The sequence below is a fragment of the Suncus etruscus genome, chromosome 2 (genome assembly GCF_024139225.1).
Source record: "Suncus etruscus isolate mSunEtr1 chromosome 2, mSunEtr1.pri.cur, whole genome shotgun sequence".
NCBI classification, from domain to species: domain Eukaryota; kingdom Metazoa; phylum Chordata; class Mammalia; order Eulipotyphla; family Soricidae; genus Suncus; species Suncus etruscus.
In genome coordinates this window covers 130846871-130851507 of record NC_064849.1, presented here as the reverse complement: position 1 = coordinate 130851507, position 4637 = coordinate 130846871, and the positions used below count along the sequence as shown (strand labels likewise).

The window sequence follows — 4637 nt, the reverse complement described above, 5'->3', positions numbered from 1 at the left end:
CTGGGAGAGGCCAAAGAAAATTATGGTTGAGTGGTTAAGGATAAGGACTGTGGACTCAAGTTTTCACAGTACCGAGCTTGCTTTCTAGCTGCTGTGTGGTCCTGAGAATGTTGTTTAATAGCACTGTGTCTCACTTTCCTTATTTGTATATGGAGATGATAGTACTTATGAGGGTCTACCTCATGGAGTTGTTGTGAGAATGGAATCAGCTAACATATGTACTTCTGACAGCAACTAGGAAGTGATCTCTAAGCACTTAATGTTTGTCATTTATAGAAACAGTGGGAAGAAATCTGTGTGGTTGCACAATGCAATGATTTTATTACGAGCCACATAGATTTGGGGCAAAAGAACCTTTCTGGTCCCCATTTTTCTCACCTGTGAAATGGGAATGAATTAGATTTCCCACTAGACTATTCCTTATTATTAAGCATAAAAACGCTTATTTGAAACAGAAATCTGTGGTTGATCATGCTTTTGTTGTAGAACATTCTGCCAAGTTTCTCTTTCCCAGCTTTATAAATTTTAAAGTTGTGCACTAAAACATCTCAAATACTTAAAATCAAGGAAGAACAAAATATAAATAAGGAATGTTATGACTCATTTCTTGGTGCCATATGTCTTTATATCTGAGTGGTCAGGAGAATCTGTCTTGCTCTGAGTCAATGCACATTGGATTGTTCCAGTAGAACCACTTTGAGATCTGAGGAGAGAGGTGGATTGTGAAGAGCAGAGAAATGCTGTGCAAATTAGTGGAGTGATTAGTGAAATAGAATGTACTTATAGTAGTTCTTGATTCTGCTGTGTAAAGTTTGTTATGTTACTTTACTTTCTGAGTCTTCTCAAAAGGAAGATTGCATAAAACAATGAGTAGACAGTTTGCAAATGTCTCTTTCCCTTGGGAAAAAATATAGCACCCAAGCTTATCAGGTTGATTTCTGGATTTGGATTGGTGCTTGGAACATGGTTCATAAGATGCAATATATGAATATGCAATTACATGAATGTGCAATTAAATTTTTCCATGGTAGTCATTATAAAAATGATAATACATATTTAAAATACTTATCAGAGTTAATAGTGGGCTACCTATATCTGGATTTTGATGTCTCTTATAGTTAAACATTTTGCTATTCAGTCTAGAAAGAGTCTAACATAAGCCATGAAGGAAATTACTATGTAGAATGATCTCTTTACTGCTTTAGGTAAGATGCACTCATACTGGATAAAGAACAGCCAGAGGATGGTGCTTGTCTGCACATAACTTGGATTAGTCAATAAGAAAAAATCTGAAATGACCCAACCTACAATTTGAAAAGGAAAGGAAGATGTCTGAACGGTACTGACTAAGGTCACTGATCATTTCCCAAGCCTTGGAAAATTCTGCTCTTGTGAGCAGGCTTTTTTAAACTCTGCCATGCTCCTCGGAAAATTCCATGATTTTTCAGCTCAAACTGGGATTCAGCATTTGCCTTTTGAATCTAACATATTCAGAATTTTGATCTCTCCTACTGTGATTGGTTCTCCTAAAGTATTTCATTTCAGAGTAAATGACAGGTGCACAAAAAAAATGACAGGTGCACATTCAGTTTTGTTCTTGGCAAATAAATAAATAAATAATCAAATTCCTTAAAATCACCTTCGAGTCCTTGCTGTCAATTATACCAACCATTTTCAACCATTAGCACATCTTATTAGACTCCCCTTTCTATGTATAAAATTTGACAATTTCTCATATCTTCCCTTCTTATTCCTTTATTCAAGTAAACATCATCCCTTGTCTGGATTTGTTGCATATAATTTTCTAGCAGAGCTCCTTGCTTCAGTCTTGATGTCCTCCTGTAACCATTTGAAATATTTTTTGAATTACTTAATGTACATCCATCTCATTGAGTAAAAACCCACATCAGTATTTTTATCTTAAAGCAACAATTAGTCTGGCTCTGAAACCTGCCTTCTCTGACTCTGTCTCCTATTCTTATCCTCCCCTCTCTGACCAGCTGCTGTAATCTTCTTTCTGTTCTTCAGTAGGGTTCTTATGCCCAAATTCCAGATTGTTTCTTTTTCAAATTTTATTCATTGATTTTCAGCATACTGGACATTGTAGTGCCTACAACTTAAAGTATATATTTTTAATAACTCCTGAAGAACTGATGTCAAATTCCATTCCTTTAGCCTGAATACACTGATCATATTTACACTCTTTCAGGGAATAAGCTGAATGGTTATTTGTAAACAATTATAATTTTAAAAAATTATTATTAGTGGGGCCGGAGAGATAGCATGGAGGTAAGGCGTTTGCCTCTCATGCAGGAGGTCATCGGTTCGAATCCCGGCGTCCCATATATGGTCCTCCCGTGCCTGCCAGGAGCAATTTCTGAGCCTGGAGCCAGGAATAACCCCTGAGCACTGCCGGGTGTGACCCAAAAACCACAAAAAAAAAAAAAATTATTATTAGTATTCTTAATTGAACTACAACATTTTAAATGTTCTAGGCAAAATCTGTGCTCAGAGATGAGTTTTATAAATATTTTTCTTTCATCTGTGGAGTGCTCTTAACTGTCATGATGCTATCCCTGAAGCACAAAGTTTAAATTATTCCAGTGAAGTCCCATTTATCAATTTTTTCACATGTGCTTTTGATGTGTTAACGAAGAAGACTTAGTTAAAAGTCACAAAGCCTTTTTTTTTAGTTTTTTTTTTTCTTTTATTGTTTAGCTTTTATGTCACCTCACTTCACATCTGTGCTCAGGGACTACTCCTAGCTTGGTGCTGGAAAAATCGCATCATGTTAAGGATTAAGCCTAAATGTTCTACATGCAAAGCATGTGTTCTAGCCCTTTGGTCACAGGAGTTATAAAGCCTATATGAAAATATTGACTGATATGGATTCCTCTTTAACAAAGTTTTTGTTGTTGTTGTTGTTGTTTTGTTTTGTTTTGTTTTTTCGGGCCACACTCGTTTGATGCTCAGGGGTTACTCCTGGCTAAGCGCTCAGAAATCGCCCCTGGCTTGGGGGGACCATATGGGACAACGGGGATCAAACCACGGTCCTTCCTTGGCTAGAGCTTGCAAGGCAGACACCTTACCTCTAGTGCCATCTCACCAGCCCCTGTTTTTGTTTTTTTATTTTTTGGTCACACCCGGTGATGCTCAGGGGTTACTCCTTGTTTGGGGTACCACATGGGCCACCAGGGATCGAACGCAGTCTGTCCTAGGCTAGTGCAGGCAAGGCAGACGCCTTACCACTTGTGCCACTGCTCCTGAGATAGCAAAGTTTTAATTCTTATTCTTTTCAAAGTTTTAACTCTTAAAGTTATGTCTATGCTCCATTTTGAGTTTTTTTTTTTTTTAAGTGGAGGGGGATTGTATTTTGGATTAGCCAGCTGGATTCAGGGGTCTCAAACTCAATTTACCTGCGGGCCGCAGGAGGCAAAGTCGGGGTGATCCTTGAGTGCAAAGTCAGTAGTAAGCCTTGAACATTGGGGGGTGTGACCCAAACAACTAAAACAAAACAAAACAAAAAAAGATTCCTCTAGGGCAGGGCCACAAAATGTTGTACAGAGGGCCATTTTCAGCCTGTGGGCCGAGAGTTTGAGATCCCCGGTAGATGATCCCCATCTTATTGGCAATATCCAAGGCATCATAGTCAGGAGCCAGCCGAACATATGCTTTCTTCTCTCCATCAGGTCTAATCAGGGTGTTGATCTTGGCCACCTCAATGACATAGAGCTTCTTCACAGACTGTTTAATCTGGTGTTTGTTGGCTTTGACATCCACAATGAACACAAGTGTGTTATCTTCTATCTTCTTCATGGCCGACTCAGTGGTCAGAGGGAATTTGATGATGGTATAATGGTTAAACTTGTTTCTCCTGGGGCACTCTTCAGAGGATACTTGGGTTGCCTTCTCATCCTCAGTGTTTTGGGTCTTTTGAAGGTGGGTGATGTTCAGATCTTCTTCTTTTTGTGGCTGTTAACACCTTTCAGAACCGCTTTCTTAACTTTCAAAGCTTCAGCTTTGGCTTCAGCTTTTGGAGGTGCAGGAGCTTCCTTCTTGGCCTTCGTTGCCATCTTCATTAAAGGGTTTTTCCATTTTGAGGTTTTTATTGTATGTGTATCATATGAGAATGGGATCAAACATCATTTTTATAGGAAGATTCAATTTTAGCATTACTATTTTTGAAATTACTGTTCTTTTCCCATGGATTTGTCTTGATATGCTCTTGTCAAAACACAACTGACTATAAATGTGAGGGTGTTATTTCTTACTATTTTACAAGAGTTTTTGAATTCTACTTGACATTGCTTAGGAGCTCCTTCTGACTTTGTACTGAGGGGGGGTCACTCCTGAGTTGTCCTGAGAGCCATGTTCCAGGAAGCAATTCTTGCTGGTATCAGAAATTGAACTCAGGTTAAAGTAGGATCAGTTGTGTACAAGGCAACAATCTTAAAAGACCTTGTCTCCAGCTCTATCATATTATTTCTTGACTCTCTATTCTATTCCATTGATGTATGTGTTTTTCTCATGCTGTTATCATACTGTCTTGAAGACTAAAGATCTACAGTAAATGTTGAAATAATAACTCCTTTTACTTCATTCTACTTTTTCAAGATTGCTTTTACTATTTTAATTCT

General features: G+C 38.1%; 1 pseudogene; it reads right to left on the bottom strand.

The window, feature by feature from the left end:
* Window positions 1-600: 600 nt before the first annotated feature.
* On the bottom strand, window positions 601-4073 carry LOC126001867 (60S ribosomal protein L23a-like; annotated as a pseudogene).
* Between the last annotated feature and the right edge of the window lie 564 nt (window positions 4074-4637).